This window comes from Ambystoma mexicanum, chromosome 2p (assembly GCF_040938575.1).
Source record: "Ambystoma mexicanum isolate Mex_15411 chromosome 2p, UKY_AmexF1_1, whole genome shotgun sequence".
In the NCBI taxonomy this organism is placed as follows: Eukaryota; Metazoa; Chordata; class Amphibia; order Caudata; family Ambystomatidae; genus Ambystoma; species Ambystoma mexicanum.
In genome coordinates, this window is record NC_090923.1 from 15,498,505 (window position 1) to 15,516,998 (window position 18,494).

An 18,494-nucleotide genomic window follows, 5' to 3' on the forward strand; every position below is an offset into this window, starting at 1 on the left:
AGTGTTTTATTGCAGGTTTGGGTCAACAAAGGCCAGAGTTTATGCCTACATACAGATCATGGGAAGAGAAATGTGCTGTTTAATAATATGTATGTAATTAATAGAAATCCATAGGTTGATATGGAGGATCATATTTTGTCCAATAACTTAAGAACCATGACACTTACAGAAATGGTTCAAATATGCTCTAAAAGCTTATGGAAAGCCCATCTTATAATACAACTTACCTCAAAATGCAACCTTAGGAACAAGAGTTTCAAGCTAAAATGTGATTGTAGCTTTTCAGAAAAAAGTTGAGCGTATGGAAGACGGAAGCTTATTAAATTAGATAACAGTCTGTAAAATCTTGTGATTGTGACATTAATTGTGACATTAATTTTCTGTCTAAAAATCATGAAAATCGGCCATTCGCACCTGCAACTGCATGCCGACATGATACACAGTGTGTTACGTCCCGCATGATCAGACCAATAACACAATTGATTGTGTGCGATTCTTATTTGTGCACTGGAAGAAGTTGACAGGTAGATTTTTTAAGTTCATAACTGAAGTGGTTAAATGCTATTTCAAATTGGTGGAGTTATACCTCCCAGAAACAAAGCCTAGAAACCTCAGTACTAACCATGGAGAAGAGGCAAGGCTTTGTTTAAGGGGGTGGACAAATATATGCCCAATCCAAATCATGAGCCAATATGCTCGCATCTGATAATTTAGATATTTTGGGGTGTGATTAGGGGTTTAAAAGGATACGCACAATGGAAAAAGGGTTCTTGCGAAAATGAGGATTGTCCGTCCAGAATGAAGAGCTAACTAAAGAAAGGAGAATTGTCTGAAATGCTCTGAGCTATCTAAGATGACCGAAACTTTATACAATTATTAGAAAGGAGACAGAAAGAGGAGGAATGGACCAGGAGAAAGACTTAAATCTGAAGGTAACCAGAACAGAGGGACTGATGCAGGAATCTATCCATAATGGAGTCTAGAGTGGCAGTCATACCAAATCCTACGTTTCACCTGAGATGACCCTGGAGCATGATGAGTTTCCTGAGCATACATTCAGAGAGATATTCAATGTAAGTACCTGATCCCAATAGAACAAACCATTGGTTGGGGTCTTGTTAAATTGGTATCTTTTCCCATATAGAAATGTGTGGGGAGGTGTAAGGAAGGCATAGTATCAAACCATGATGACAGACACAAGTGATCACAGTTTAAGGGTGTTTATTGAACTTCAAATGGATCGGTTGAATACCTAGCTAAATCTAAATCTAAGGATGGGAGCAAGCTATGACCATCAAATAATAATAACACAGTCCTAGTGGAGTCTCTGTCAAAATAAAAGGGCCTATACTAATAAACCTATTGCCAATCCTTACTTCTAAATACAAAAGGGTGTGGGACAATGGTGTATGCAAAAGAAAAGTGTTCAAGAAATAATATGCCTGGACGATTAAGCAGTTGGCTTATCTTCCCCACATTTTCACCACGACCAATGTGGCACGTGCGAGCTTCTCACACGCTCTAGCTTCTTGGCCACGAGGTAACAGTTGAAAACATATGCATAGGGCCTGCCACCATAGTCTCTCCCCCAATGACAGTCTCATATTGCACAGGGCCTGACTTAATGAACAAAACACAAAAGTTCCTTTCCTTTGTCAGGGTTTTCACATTCACAAGTTCACAACTCATTCGGGATCGGACCACAGCCCCCCCTTGTTCAGGCTCGAACCCATTTTCAACAATATTCACAATTGGTCTCCCTCGTTCGGGCTCAGATCACATATCTCCCTTGTTCGGACTCGGATCCCCTTGATACGGATCTCCCTCGTTCGGGGCCCAGATCCTACATTCTTGATATCAGAATCAAAGACTTTTGAATGTGTGATGGGTTTTGCTTAAACTGTAGCAGGACCACTTCAATTTACTTCACACAATTGTTCTCATCAATCTTCTACTTTCGTTTCTCTTGGCGGGATACCTTACAGAGACCTTTGATTGAGCACATCCATGGTGCCGGATCACTCTGTCCACGGTATTGTATCTTTCCTTCTCAAGTTAAAACATTCATCAGCAGTTTAGCTTTACATGCGTCTTTCATCACACGCGTTTAACAATGTTCATCGATTCTTTGTTCTTGGAATCAAGGATGATACCACAGTGTCTGCTGCTCCTCCCAGCCTTGGTCAGTTACGCGGGAGGGCCCTCAGTATCTTCGACATATAATACAGGATTCTTCAGTCTGTTTTCCTAGCCCTACGCTGTCTACCTTGAAGGATTCTTGAAAGTAGCAGCGTCCTGCCGAAAAGGTCCAGGGTGCTTCTTTTCTTACAAACCCTTCAGGGTTTGCCGTCTTTCTTTCATCCTTCAGCTGCCAACTCGAAACTGCTGTACCTTTGTGTGCTTTGCCTCACTCAGTGTGTGCTCTCGTGCTCCACCTTTTATCCATGTGGGGAGGTTTAATGGAAGTCAGGTGTAAGTGATTGGCAGTAATTGACTGACCTCACCTGACCATAGTAGCGGGACATGTCAGATGCACTGCTCAGGTGTGAGTCTGTTTTCTCCCAGAGCGGGCTGTCAATGTGAAAGTGTTGGAGAGGGGAAAGTGGGGGGCTAAGGTTCCCAAATATACTACCTGGTAGGATGGGGCAGAGGAGTTCCAGGGGAAGGGATACCACGTCTCGCCATCCGGTGTCCCACTCCCAGAAGATCCTTCACTCAGGTATCCTCCTGCATTGGTCCATCTCCAGGGTCTGGATCCAAAGGCCGTGGCCATGCCCTGGCCACCTGAGAGAGAGAAACCTTCTGGTTTCTCACAGGAGGGCATCTGGAGTAGATCCCTAGACATCCTGATTTATAAATAATTAATTCCCATATAGCCAAATGACACGGGGTGATCATGGAAAAGTTTGAAATCTCCAAACTCTCTCCCAGTGTGAATAATGAGATAGGACCTCATCATTAGTTGGGCGGAGCGCTGGCCACGCTATTGCCGCTGCATTACCGCTGCATTACTGCTCCACCCATGTGTTGTGCGGGAAATCCCCCTGCTTTACCTCCAGCTTTGAGCTGGAGGTACATCTGGTGAGTTTCCGCCCATTTGCAGCGCTATTACCGCTGCGCCAATTGCGCAGCCGTAATAGCACCCAAACTGTCTCATTGGGTCCAATGGACACAATGGGAATGGGAAATTCCCCCCCACTCACAACGTTAATTGTGCCAGACCGAGTTGCAGTAACGCTGTTAGCATTGGATTGGTACCCTGATGGATTTAACACTGGGGAACCTCCCAAGTCCTGATGACCCCCATAGTCCTATGAAATAATTTTGTAGGCTAGTGAATGATTAGTTTGATTAATACCCTTGGCTGGGCCTTTTTCTGCATTTTATTACCTATGCATTGCACTTTACCATCTTGTTGGAACTTTTCTGTTGCACTAGCATTGATTGCACATTCTAGCACCTATGCACTTTACAAGGATACTATTGCGACAAATGTTTTCCTGTTCTTGTACAATGGCATAATATCTTAGTGGTATGATTTTATGTACTACAAGCACTTTGTTGCACTTTCGCACTATGCCACGATCTTATCATGACCAATGTATACCCATGCCAGTAGAATCACAGAACATTCATGCACCAAGCCTTCACAATCTGCTGAGTAATGCATATTAATAGTATTTATCATTTTTAGCATTGCTACTGATGGTTTTATATATTGATATTTTGTGTATTATGTATGTTGGCTTTTATGGCAATTGCCGAAATAAAGCATGAACGAATGACAGGGACTGGAGTTCCAACAGCAGCACTGATACAGAAGGTGAATGGATACAGAGCCAAAGGTGAAAAAAAAAGGAAACGAGAAAAGGTTTTTTTACGGACCTGTGAGGGGTCAGAAATGTGAGGAGGAGAACTTTGTGAAGATTTCTCAAAAGATGCCATTTTATTAACTCAAAAGGTTGGATAAACGCCTCACTATCCGTACCCGGACGAGGACTTCACTTCCTAAAATAAACTAAAGGAAACACTGTAACAAATGTTTTCTTTCCCTCACACTTGTACGTACAATAACTTAACAAGATCATATATAGCAATTTAAAATATAACAAATATAACAGTTATGTTCACAACCTGATAACTGTCTCTCCTTATAATCTGCGTGAATTCCCTTTCCCCCAGATTGCAGCAGGATTCTTTTCAACAGTTCCAAAAGAAGAAGGAAATCCTGTCCCGTAACATGGTTGCAATTTGTATTTTATTGAATTTATAAGGCTCCTTTCGCCAAAGGCGCTGCACAATAAAATAATCCAAAACAGTACAATCAAAATGATATAAAATAAGTAAAGGTTACATCAACAGAAATAAAGGAACAGACATTTTCTTTCTTTTTTTAAGAAGCTTTTTATTAAGAAGAAAGTTGAATGAAGGTAGAGTTTTAGGATTTGTTTGGAAAATGCGAAGAGATGAAGAGGAGCAAAGTGAGAGGGGAAGAGCGTGCCAATGCTTAGGGGCCAAAAGAGAAAAAGAGCGGAAACGAGATGAGGCACGGGGGAGGGGGATCTTAGAACAGTTAAGAGAAATAAATTCTGAAATTGTAAGGGACGTGAAGGGACATAGAATGAGAGGTAGGGCGAGGACAAGCCATGGGGGCATTTGAAGACAATTGGAAGAATGTGATACAATAGACGAGATTCGAAAGGAGGTCGTGAAATTGAAAGGAAGGAGGATGTAATAGGGAACCAGACAGGGTAAAGAAAAAAGGAGAGAAACAGAGGAGTTATAGATAGAAGGAAGAGGAAAGGTGGCAAGCAGGAAGACCAAGCAGTAAAGATGAACAGCAGTCAATACAGGAAAACATGAGAAAAGAGAAGAAGCTTAGTGGTGTGAAAAGAAAGCTAAGTGCACAGGCATAGGGATAAAAAAGAAAGATTCAAGACAAAGCCTCGGTTGCGCACACTGATGGTGAAAAGGAAAGAGAGGATGGGGGAAAGAAAAGAGAGGGAGGGGATGGAGTAGGATAAATAGTAGTAGAGGGAAAGAACAGAACCTCAGTTTTTGAGGGATTAAGATGTAGAAAATGAGAGGGCGTCCAGTTCTGAACAGCTAAAAGACAGCTAGAAACAGTGGAGTGCAGAGCAGAATCGAAGGAAGAGATAGAAAGATCTGGGTGTCATCAGCGTAAGGATGGAAATAAATGTGAAAGGAGGAAATAAGGGCAGAGAAAAGAGGAACAAGACGAATGTCCAGCCCAAGGAACGGAATAAGTCAGTTGCGAAATATAAGAGCAAAACCATTCAAGAGCAGACCCAAAACATACCAAAAGCGGAAAGAGAGAAGATAAGAAGAGAGTGGTGTACAGTGTTAAGCGCCGCAGACAGAGCAAGAAGAATACAAATAGAAGAAATCCTGCAGTGATGGGCTGTGAGGAGTGAATTAGAAACATGAATAAGGGCGGTTTTGGTGGACTGAGACGGGCAGAAACCTGACTGCAAGGGTGGAAGAAGTGAACAGAGAGTCAAGAGTGTGGGCCACAGTGTTTAATGCCACAGACAGCTCAAGAAGAATAAGAATCGAAGAAAGCTTGCAGTGATAATGATAAGTTATTTATATAGCGCCTTAATCCAAAGCGCTTTACAGAGCACATATTTTACATACAATATCACCCAATCAAAATTGGTACTCATTTATCGACTTCGGAAGGATGAAAGGCTGAGTTGGCCTTGCCAGGATTCGAACTTGCAACCTGCAGATCACGCTCAGAACACAGCAGCAAGCGCTCAACCCGCTGAGCTATCTTACCAGCCATGGTACCGGCTATAGTGATGGGCTGTGGGGAGAGAATTTGAAACATGAAGAAGGGTGGTTTTGGTGGAGTGAGACTGGCAGAAACCAGGATGCAAGGGTGGAAGAAGTGAATGGAGACTCAAGTAACTGGTTACCTGGATTTAGATGGCCTGTTCAAGAATTTTAGAGAGAAAGGGTAGAGGAGAAATAGGACAGAAATTAGCTGGGCAAGACAGAGAGTAAGCACATGCTTAAAACCCACAAGGAAAGCAAGAATATGCAGGAGAAGTAACATAGACATGGTATTAAGAGCGACAAAGACTCAAAAGTGTTTGTTTCAAAAACTTTATTTACTAAAGTCTTTTTTTTAATTTATTTTATTTGTTTTTGGTAGCAAAACATTAAGTTTGCACCTTTACAAAGTTAATATCACTGTATACATTACATGATTTCTTAAAATGCATTTATCAAAAAAACATTTTTTTTTCCAATTTCCATGATTTCTTAAAATGCATTTATCAAAAAACATATATTTTTTTTTTTCAATTTTCAATTTCCAATATAAAAATATGTACTTATTTTACAACCTATGTGTTAAGTGCAATCCATTAAACATGTTAATCCATCCAAAACTAAGAACAGAAGCATCAATATAGGCACCAATATACGCACCAATCTGCAAAAATTTTAAAAAGCAAAATTTCAGCTGTTCGGGCAGTCTCTCTTGTACTGCCAAAATATGAGGTAGTTCGTGAGATGACAACCTTCTGTAACTCAACTCATACATCTGTGGTAACTTTCTTCATATACATTGATTTGTTTAAGGGCAGTAAGACTTTCTCAATCTTATTGACAAGTCTCACTGTTGCAAGTATAATAGCATTTGACTGACCCCACATACAACGTAACCAGACCAGCTGACGCTTGTTGGTCGAATATGAAGCCAAGAAGGGTCCCAAGCAGCAAGACCTATCAAGTTCAAATTTTGAACAGTACATAAACAGATGTTCCAAGGGTTCACGTTCTCCACTCTTGGAGCAAAACCGACAGCAATCCCACAGCCATAGTTCCCTATAACCTGACCAACTACCAATGCGAGAACCAGTATGAACAAGATCCAACCGAAACCTCATATATGTCCTTCTTGCATGGAGGTCGGGAAAACACAAAAGATAGGGCAAACGGGCAAAACAGCCTGTCAGAATTTCGCATACGAGGGAAACGATGAGTAACCAGAGATTAGATCCGCAATACGTGCCCATGCATTCTCTAGCAAACGAGTTTTAGCCTTGCGAGGACAATCAATGAAATCCTGTTGTGTCATGTTCATAGAATTTAAGATTTTCAACATGCGCAATTTGAATTCACGAATAGAGACGGGATGTTCCTTGATCAGCAATAAGCCAAGGTATTCGTACAGGGAGTGGCAGGAGGAGAGATCATTTTGTAAAAGGAATTTAACAACCGCCAATTATGTTTCTCTGCCAAAGAATAGAGTCCTAATTCATGGATGAGAATTGGATTAGGCAGATTGCCTGGAAGACCAAGTACCCTTTTCCAGATCTTTCCTTGAAGGGAATTAAGTAACAGAGTCAGATTCACTAGGCAAATATCTAAAGCATAGAGTAGAATGGGCTCTATTTTCATAGTGTAATAGTCGAGAAGAGGAAGAAACGAAAATCTACAGTATCTCGCAGAGATGATCCTCATTTGAGCAGTTAAATGATCTACCTTGGAGGACAGCACAAGGAGCCACCTGCTGACAGACGTGCCATTTGACATTGAGTACCCCAAACAAGTGATTTTTTCCTTCCTCATAATTTGATGTGTGTTCACGACATACTTAAATGTCATGTTTTTCTTTTTAGGTGCAAAAATTATGATGTGTGATTTAGCTGAATTGATGGGTAAGTTATTCAGGGTACAGTATTCGTAAAAGATGTTCAGTCTGTTTTGTAAGCCAAATGGAACCTTGTCAAATAGAATGACGTCCTCAGCAAATGCCAGCCAATGGAGACGTAACTTGCCTAGATTTACTGCAAAGGTGTTTGTTCCCTCCCATATCTGCTCTAGGTCGGCAAGATACAGATTAAAGAGTATCGCTGCGAGATTGCAGCCTTGTTTGGCACCAATTCTTGTCGGGATGCTGTCAGACAGCAAGCCCGCCGGGTTGATACGCACCCTATATGAGGTGTTCTGGTGGAGCGCTGCTATGATCGCAACCTACTCGTGGGGGATGCCACATGACAGCATCTTCTGCCAGAGTCTATTTCTCAATACAGTATCAAATGCCCGCTGATAGGTCTAAGGATGCCATATAGATCGTCTCATTAGTGGAGGCATGTGATGTTGACAATAGATGGGCAAGAATTGATGCGTTTAGCTGCGTGCCCATAGCTCTACGAAAGCCGACCTGCATTTTGGAAAGAATCTTAGCAGTATTGACATATGATTCCAATTCAGACAGGAGCAACCATGCGAAGATCTTGGCAGAGATGTCAATTAAGGCTATTGGCCTAAAGTTTGCCGGTTCGGTTAAGGCTCCCTTTTTGTGGATTGCAATTACAATTGCGGAGAGCCAGGAAGGAGGAATTTTCCCAGATTGGTAAATATACTGGTACCAGGGGAGCAGATAGCTGGCCCAGAAATGCGGGTCGTCCTTGTAGACACAGGGCGGAAGCCCATCAGGACCCGCCGCCTTAGAGAACTTCAGGGCTGCAATTGCCCATATGATGTCTTTGTTTTCCCAAGGGCAAACAGACGGAAGTTCCAAATGCAGAGACACAGACTCCATCGTTTTATGTATTTCTGGCAATTTGTATTTCGTGAGGAAGAAGGACTTCCATTCCGTACCCGAAATGGATGCCATCATACGATTGTCGGCCTTGCCCAAGGGGTTTCTTAGAATTGCCCATTGGTCCCTAACATTTCTTTTGCATAGTAGTTCAACCATATGTTGATTTGCAAGATTATAAGCAGCAAACCGCAAAAGCTTCATCTTGCGCTTAAAACAGGCGGTTATGAAGTTTCGTTCCTTTTGTAGATTTACCACACTCAACAGCGATCCTCGTAGGGACCGCATATCGATGTTTTTTTGTCTTTTTAAGTCTGCCACCTCTGTCCAATGTGGACAAACAGTTTTTGGAGACTTGTTTACACTCCTTCTTTAGAAAGGCACACCAGATGCATACGAGTCATCTTCAGATTTACGTTGATGATTCTCTCCCTATGTCATAACGCCAGGGACTTGTCACAAGGTACAGCCAGGTCGCGATTTACACGGAACGCCATTTTGCGACAGATTATGGGGTTCCATCTGACCGATAAGGTATGTCTGTCACATTCAAGCAAGGCTAGAGTTTCCAATTTTTCGTATGCTTCGTGCCTCAAGTGTAGATAGGTAGTCAACATCCGATGGTCACTCAATCCCACATTGACAATGCAGATGGGCTTGAGTAGGCCTGAACATGTGGTTGAGGCAAACACATAGTCAATAAGGGATGACGAAGTACCACGATGCCAAGATGTTGTAGGTGACTCAACGGAGAGTTGGATGGGGTAGATGCCCCATGCTTCAAGGAAGGCGGACCAACGCTCACCTCTAGCCTGGGCTTGGCGAACATAAAGGGAGGCCTGGTTAAGAAGGTTAATCAAAAAGGACCTATTGATCCTTGCATCGCCGTTTAAGGCTGGATTGCTAATCCAACCCAGAATGACCTTCATGTCCTTTGGAATTTCCAAAAAGGACAAGGGTGCAAAAGATGGCTTACCCTGGGGGATCTCTTGTGCTAGAGCTGATTTCCCTGGCGCGGAGTGAGGCAAGGGTGAGGTAACCTGCCCTTCCTCACAGGGAGGCGTGATATTCACCTCCTCTTGCCACTCCTCCATAGCCCGAACTGGTGCCACCAATCCAGCGGATTGCTCTGCCACGTGTGGGCTCACATGCAGCAGCTCAGACACCAAGTGTGGATTGTTGTCGAGCTTGGTGTCGCCCACTAGCCGCGTTGCAACTTTCTTGCTTTCGATCGTTGGAAAGAAGCAATGAAGTTGCGGTTGGGACTTAGCCAGTATGGTCCGTGGTGGAATAGAAACAGGCACCTGCACATTGGCACCTTTGATGACATTAATCTGAAGGTGTTTCTTACACTCCTCACTCAGTTCACAAAGATCTAAGGCCTGATCGTCCTGGCAGTTCTGGGAGCACAGGTAGCTGTCAGAGCAGAGGGGCTATCAGGAGTAGGCTCCACACTGTTGTCCAGGGCGGGAACTCCGCCAGAATGTTGGAAGTCTTCTAAGGGATGATACTTAGCGACCAGTTGAAACAAGGTATGTTCCATCTGGAGAATCCGATCATGTTGTGATTTCATTATGTCCAACAGATCAACAGCCTCAACTCCGGGCTGGTGGAACCCAACCGGAGGAGCTCCCGTCAACACTTGGGAGTAGGATCTTTGCGGCGGGGCAGTGTTCCAATGTAAATTATCTGCCTGTGAGCCTTGTGACCGTACTGGAGGCAAGATAAAAGCAGACGGTGTTAATACCGCGGCGCTCGTCAGCATTTTTTCAAATTGTGTGAAGTAAAATGCTTTAGATTGTTCCTCTGCCAAGAAAAACCCTTCCAGTTTGGCCAACTTTTCTTTCATAAAGGCTAAGGAGACTTGCATTTCCCTCATAGAGCAGTGTGTAAGCTCGTGGCCTTTATCCAAGAGATTGAGTATTTGTGTTATAACCGGGAAGTTAGAGGGGTCATTTGGAGATGTGGCAACAAGTAAGTTTTCTAGGGATGAAGCAAAACGTGCCTCCTCATTAGATAGAGTGGGGGCGGCCTCGTCGTTTCCCATGTTCAGCTTGGTATCGTGGGACATCAAGTTCCCTGATGAGTCCAAGTCTGCCCCACAACTGTTGTTGTCTGAGAGTGGCCTGCCACTACCTTCTCCCCTTACTGGGGGAGGGGGGGTCTGGACCTTATCATGAGTACTAAGCTTATTGCAACGAAGTTCTTGTGATAGATGAAAGTGAACTTCTTCACAAAATGGAAAGGACCTTGAGGCAGGAGAGGAGGGACCCATAGAAAGTCGCACCCTTTTACCCAATTCGGTCATTATTGTTGGAGCTAACATCGAGGTATCAGAAACATGAGGGAAACCTTCATAGTCGAACCTTGGTGTACAGTTGTTATCATGCACATGCGCGACCTCACACGCCTCCACTTCCTCACTTTGGTTGGCATCTTGTACAGAAAAAGTGGAAAGCTGCACAAACGGGGGAGAGCTTTTGCTCAATGGCTCCATACACAAGACTGAGTCCTCTATTCCAGGGACCTTCATCGCCTCTATGGGGTTTGGGGCTACCCCCTCCATATCAGACAAGGGTGGCGACAAAATGGACGCTTTGTGAGGGGAGGTAGGTTGGATATACTTAACACTATGCAATTTAGGCCTTACCGGTTTCCCTTGTAACTTGGGAGGTGCATCAAGTTTAGAATTGCTTCTCAAGACCCGGCTCATAGTCTACACCCCACTCCCAAACCCACTCTAAAAGGTGCTATCCAACAGAGGGGTGCTGGTATCAACAATAGCTAGTTTTTGTGCAAAAGTAAACAGGGGCAGGCAAATGGCAAGTAGCAGTAAAAAACAAAAAGGTATTAAAAAACCTAGTAAAGACGTGCCCCACACAACACACATCATTTGGCAGTACTTTTCACAATGTGGGTAGCATAGCCCAGCACAGAAGCTTGCCCAGAGCGCCACACCCCCAAGGATCAAAGGCGTAAGGCCCGCAGTCTCCGAGGGTGATGTTAACGTGCTCACACTATCGATCGAGCACACTGTGTGGTAATAGCCCCAGCTGCAGGACTCTAGTTGACACCCCCAAGGATCAAAGGCGTAAAGCCCACAGTCTCCAAGGGTGATGTTAACGTGCTCACACTATCGATCGAGCACACCGTGTGGTAATAGCCCCAGCTGCAGGGGTGTAGTTGACCACTGTGCTGTCGGCTTTGGATTACGGGCTCAAAAAGCTAGGGCGATCAGACTATGCGCCCCGCGCTACGCACCACGAACAGCTAACAGTACTTAGCGAGTACTTGGTGCGCGGCGCGGGTGCGCCAGATGACGTGTTTATGACGAGGCTCAGGGGACGTGACTCGTTGCAGGGGGCGGGTCCACCTCGTAAAAAGGAACGCCTTCAAGTAAAAGAGAAATGAATAATTAGGAGCCTGCGGCAAGAGTCACACAACCAAAGTGGAGCCGCAACCACGGCCACGCAACTTCATAAACAAACAGCCAGTAGAACACACTGCCCGTTGGGCAACACAACCTGTGAAGCACTGTAGAGCACACAACCCGTTGGGCAACGCAACCTGAGAGTCACGCAAGTTTAATAGTCCCGAGCTAATGAGCAAACAATCACCTTAAGTCAGGCACGCTGGTGTTGCCAGCAAAGACGTCCTCCAGGCGAAAGAGCCTGCCCTGCAGCACGGCAGCTGCTCCAGTGAAACGGGGACGCGAGCCGGCGGCAGCAGTGGCAGGTAGTCCGGAAAGCAAAAATCCAAGTCCGAAGACACGAGGCGGGGAGGCAGCGGCAGCTAACAGTACTTAGCAAGTACTTGGTGTGCGGCGCGGGTGCGCCAGAAGATGTGTTTATGACGAGGGTCAGGGGACGTGACTCGTTGCAGGGGGCGGTCCACCTCGTACAAGAAACACCTTAAGTCTAAGTCTAAGTACTTAGCGAGTACTTTGGTTGCTGTAATGCCTGACTGGCCCTAACTCTAAAGGGATGGTTCCCTTAACGGGTGTTACTAAAGGCCGCCGATGTCTAGTTGTCCAAATTGAAAGTCTGGCTGTGTCTATACCTATGCTTGCTCTCATTCTTTACAAACATGTCATAGGAAGTCTTTAAAAAGGAAAAGTGGTGGTTCAAAAGAAAATAAGAAACCGAGGTTGGTTTCAGGTGGTCTTCTCACCAGAGGAGTAGTTTGGTCAAAGTCACAAAAATGAGTTCAATCAAAAGGGGCTGTTCATAAAACCTTCTCCATAGGACCTTTGCAGTATTCTGAAATACTTTCAATGTCTTTGGATTCCCTGGGGTTCCCTTCCTCAAGCTTCAACTTGTTCAAGTTCCAAATACCACAAAAGAAATATAACAGTTCCCTTCCCTAAGCTTCAATCAAAACAACAAGTTAGGCCTCTCAGGGTTCCCTTCCCCCAACTTCAGGTCCCTTTCAACTTATCCAATTTAAAAAGAGAAATACCAAGGACGAAATATAACAGTTCCTTGAGAATCTTCACAGGGTTCCCTTCCCCGAACTACAACCATTTCAACACTACAAAACAATATGTTTCCAACTCGGTCAGGCCTCCCTTTGTCAGGGTTCCCTTTGTCAAACTCAGGCCCCTTTCAGTTTCCAACACAAATTCCCTTTGTCAGGATGTACTTTGCTTTCTTCCTTTTAAACAGAGTTTGTTCACACACATGTCATGTGTGGGGCACAATCAGAGACTTTCGAAACCACCCGGTTCTTTGCTCCTCCTAGGCGTGACGAGTACGATATGTAACCCCTCTCTTTATTCCTTGCTCTTCTTTTTAAACCTTTCACCTTCAGGGGCTTCATGTGCCCTTCCTTCTCCTTGGCTTCTTGCTTGTGCACACTTTCACACTTTTTTTTTCCTCAGTGCACTTTTGCACTTTCCTTTACTTTTAGGTCATGCCTCCTGTGCACCTCACATCCTTTTGGTTTCACTGTGCATTCTTGCACTTGTCTGTTTCTTTCTCATGCTTCCTGCACGATTAACACACTGTCCTCTCGTTACTGTGCACGCTTTGCACTTCTCTTCATCGTTCATGCTTTACCCTCTTTAAACTCTTCACATGTCATTCTTTAGCTTTTCCCTTTCTTCTACGCCACTAGCGCCCCTTTTCTTCCTTCTATTTCTCTTTGTTTATTTCTTATGCTTTCTGTCATTTTCACGCTTTCAAACCTTTCTGGTCCGTGCAGCTTTAAAAGTGTCTTTCTCCCGCTCCGCTTCAGTCAAACACACACTCTCTCTTACCGGGTAGCATTGGAGTTACAAGCGGTTCCTCGGATGCAGGTCAGGGTCTCCCCTCAGGCACCCTTGGGACCATCACACGTCCCAAGGGAATGAACATTTTCCCAAACATCACCAGCAGGATACCGAAGGCCTTACTCCAGCTCCTTGGAAGCAGGGCGCCCTAGCCACACTGCAGCCCCTCACGAACACCGGGCCAGCGTTTCAGCATGCCGTTCTCCTCCAGGTTTTTGCTCCTGCCGCTATCTGCTCCTTGGCTTCTCGGGTCCTGACAGCATCTCTCACTCTCTTCCTTGTGAAAATCCACACCTTTTATAGTTGAAAAAACAGTCAGGTGTGATTAGTCCTTTTTAAATGCTAGAACAAGTCTGACTCGCTTAGTGGGGCAACTTAAGTTCTTTATACAGTAGGTTTCCCTTAATTTCCCCATGTTGTTTCTATGGGTATTCTTTTCTGCTCCCTAGATCCAGTGCACATACGAGAATGGCAGCCATCTTAGATATTAGCAGCCATAATGTAGCACAAAGCTTAAACACAACGCAGCAGTGAGCACCCCAGGCCTAGGCTACAAACATGAGTAAAGGAATAGGTTGCATCCCAGGAAATTAGAGCCCAGAATGAGGAGAGATGCCAGCCTGTCGGGGAGGGAATCAAGTGTGCCAGTTGGTATGACCTCAACTTTCCTCTGGGCCCCTGTCTGCTTGTACCAGGTGCACTGTTACATAGATAGAGATGTGCTTTTTTAGTTTGCAATGTTTGCCACTTGGCTGCCTTCTGATATATGGTATATGATATGATTTATAGCGCGTTTAATACTTGTTTGTCTGGGAAGAAAGACAACGCAGAGCACTCCAGTTTGAATTCCAGTCCTGCGCTTAGAGACTGATGTCCAGTATTAAGCATGTTAAATAATTCATTTAATGTTATGTTACCTAATGGTGGGAGAAGTCCCTTGTTTGTTCATCTGTTCTTATAATTCGACCTTAAAGTTAACTACAAAAAGACAGTAAACAAAGCCATCTGATGAAGTATACAGACTCCATTTTTTGCCATTCTGAACTCCAACTTTTTCTAGGCCATACAATGATTTCTACAAAAAATCTCTCCCTTTGTCCAGCGCCGCACATAAGAAGCCCAGCCTCCCCCTCCACCTCCTGGCAGCTCTGTACAAACCCCTTTCTCACGAAAGCTTGGCCATGTATTGTTGCAAGCATTCAGTATCCTCTCTTCCTATGAGCTCATTGCCCTGCGTGTGACCGGAGTAAACCCTGGCGTGTGTGCCCATCCGTCTCCACAAACCTACTTGTTCCCCCTCCACCCCCACTTTTAGAAATGACAGCTTACAGAGCCTTTTGCCCCTCCACTCTCTTTGAACATAACTGCTTGAATGACCCTTCCCCCCGGAGCACCCCAAATGGCCCACCATAAACCTAATCCAGAGTGACCATATATCTCCTTCTAAAACTAACATCCACTCGTCGTGAGGCATCATGGGGAATAAATCACAGATCAAACCCCACAGTTATGGCACCTGGTAGAAGGACCAATGATCCCATGCCCCCTCTAAGGCATGGGTTAAAATGTGTATATAATCGTCCGCAATTTATGAATCTAAGTAATGATTTTAGACTCAACATTATTCTTTACGTGTTTATGAGAGTTGTGTAGTTTAGATTAGTTAGGATTGTAATACTTTGTGAACTCAGCCTGACCTTCACCCTGAGAAGATGAGCCCAGCTGTCCCACGTGCCAACTGATCGCTCAAGCAACAGCAAACAATTGGAGCCTGACAGCTCCTACACTACATACTGTGCCATGAGGCCCGACCAATTGTAACTGTTATTTTGTACTATATAATAATATATAATAAATATCACTCATGATGATTTTTGGTTCATAATTTGCTGCCTGTGTATTGTTTAACAGATCACTCTCAGGGCAGCAGAGTTCTCTGCAAGTGCATTCTTATCTATATAAAACGTTGTTCAACTTGCAATCTATCTCCTGCTCTCATTCCCTCGTGGGGTGTCTCCTTTTATTTGGCTAATTTGGTATTGAGTTGGGAGCAGGTCGCTTTCACTCTCTCCCTTTTGGTTCCAATTTTCCACCTTCTTTTCTTCCTCCAACCTATCTACATTTGCCCCTTACACCCCAATGATCACCTCCTTCAACCTCTTATCCTTTTTTCTGGTGAATCCCCATAGTGCAGTCAGCAGGACCTGTGTCTCCTCCATGCTCTGCTGATCTTTCTGTGCAGTAGAGGACAGCATGTTTTTGATCTACACAATCTGTTATGCTTCATAATGTGAACACATCTGGTCAAGCAGTCCATTTCCAGGCTCACGGTGTCACGGAATTCCCCCTTTCTCACCTGGGAGCGATCCTTGTAGGATTTCTTGGGCGGTGTCTTCTTATGCACTGACCTGGTCTTGTATAAGCCCGCGCAAGCCTCTTCTAGCTCCAGCGTGCGTTCAGAGCTCCAGGATTCAGACACTCCAGGATCCAGGAACCAAGAGGATAAGCACACAGCACACGAGTCCGGGAAACAAGGAGGAAGGAAGAGGGTAATGGGAATGGAATTAGGAGGTCCAGGAACAAGGACTACAGTGTAGCGAACTACGGAGCACACGTCTAGTCGCTGCTTGCAGTAGCATTGAGACGCGCGGGCCCGCAGGGGCGCGGCCTATTTGTAAATATGCTACGTCTGACGTAAGGACAAGGAAGATGTTGCATGTTAGGCGGCCATGTTGGGAGTATCAAGGAGTGCAAACCCCGTTGTAACAAGGACCATGAGGTCCAAAAGGGGCATGTTCTGCGGATCATGACAGCATGCCCCCTCCGAAGACTCGTTCCACCGGGTTTGCCCAGGTGTATGAGATGGTATCTTCTGAGCAATCGAGGAGTATTCAGGTTAGAAGTGGCTCCCAAGTTCTTTCACTTGGAGGATATCCTTTCCATTCAACCAGGTATTGAAGCTTACCCCGTTTATACCTAGAATCGCATATTCAGGACACTTCATATTCCACTTGGTCGTTCAGCACCACCGGAGGGGGTCTGCAAGATTTCCGGGAAGATCGGATGTAGGGTTTTAATAAAGAAGTGTGAAAAACTGGGTGAATCTTCTTCCAGGAGTCGGGTGGCTTGAGTCGGTATGAGACAGGATTTATGATTTCCTTGACGGGAAATGGACCATAGTACCGGGGGGCCAGTTTGTTTGGCCATAAGTGTCAGGGTAGTAGCTTCGAGGACAACCAGACTTGATCACCAACTGCATAAGAAGGCACTGTTCTTCTTTTAGAATCAGCATTTTGTTTAGTTCGTATTCTGGCCTTCTCTAAGTGTTCCTTGGCTTCCTTGTGTACATTGATGAGTGTTTCCATCCAGGAGTCAATGGTAGGAACAGGTGTGGGATGTGAAAGAACAGAGGGTAACACTGATGGATGGAATCCTTGACTGCAATAAAAGGGGCTGGTGTTGATTGCCGAATGATCGGAATTATTGTACGCAAACTCAGCCACGGGTATTAGGACCAGTCATCCTGAACCTTAGTGGCGAAACAGCGAAGGTATTGTTCCAGGGTCTGGTTTACATGTTCCGTAGCTCCATTGGTTTGTGGATGATAACCTGATGAGAGAGCGCGTTGGATTCCCAGAATGCGACAGAGATGTTTCCAGAATTGTGAGACATATTGAGGTCCTCGGTCTGATATTATCTTGGAAGGAAGTCCATGTAGGCGGAAAATGTGTTCCAGGAAGATTCCAGCTAGCTCTGATGAGGACGGTGTTTTATGCAGGGGTGTAAAGTGAGCCATGTGAGTGAACAAGTCAATGGTAACCATGATAGTCGTGTATCCCCTGGAATGTGGCAATTCCACAATGAAGTCGGTAGCGATGAATTCCCATGGTCTTGTTGGTAGAGTAGGTTGTAGTAGGAGACCTGCTGGTCTCTTGTTATCGTGTTTGTTCTGACTACAAATAGAACAGGCTTGGATGTACAGTTGTACGTCTGTCTTCATTCTAGGCCACCAAAATTGTCTTTGTATAAGACGGAGGGTGTTGGTGATGCCATGATGTCCAGAATGAAGGGTATCGTGGCAGAGGTTGATAATCCTTTTTTTATAATTTCTGTGTGGGGATGACTAGTGCATTATCCTTGAACACGTATCCTTCCTTGATTCTTAGATTCCATTGATTCTTCCTTGAAATATCCTTCCAGAGCTCAGAGCATTGGGTTTGTATCTGAATTTCTTCGGGGAGACTGACTGCTTGGGCTACAAAAATCGTGTGGGGAAACATCTTGGGATAGGTGCGGTCTTCAATTTTTTCGTAGTCAGGACGTCAGGATAAGGCATCAGCAATTATGTTCTGTGATCCGGGGACATAGTGGATGTGGAACTGGTACTGGGCAAAGAAGAAGGCCCAACGGGCCTTACGACTGTTCCTACACTCCAAGGATTGTAGAACTTGAAGATTCTGATGGTTCGTGCGGACCTGGACTGGATGTCTCGCTCCCAGGAGTAGGTGTCGCCATTCGGTGAAGGCTTGACGGATGGCTAACAGTTCCTTTTCCAGGACAGAGTAATGTGTCTCACTGGGAGTCAGAGTTCTTGAAAGATAAGCAATGGGGTGTTCCATCTTGTCCTCAAACCCTTGCTTCAGC

The 18,494-nt window shown here is 44.8% G+C and overlaps 1 protein-coding gene across 1 annotated transcript in view; it reads right to left on the minus strand.

Annotated features, from left to right (window-relative positions):
* The window catches only part of LOC138566143 (zinc finger protein 773-like), a 225,801-nt gene that overhangs the window by 37,165 nt on the left and 170,142 nt on the right, over positions 1-18,494 (minus strand). The window lies entirely within an intron of this gene.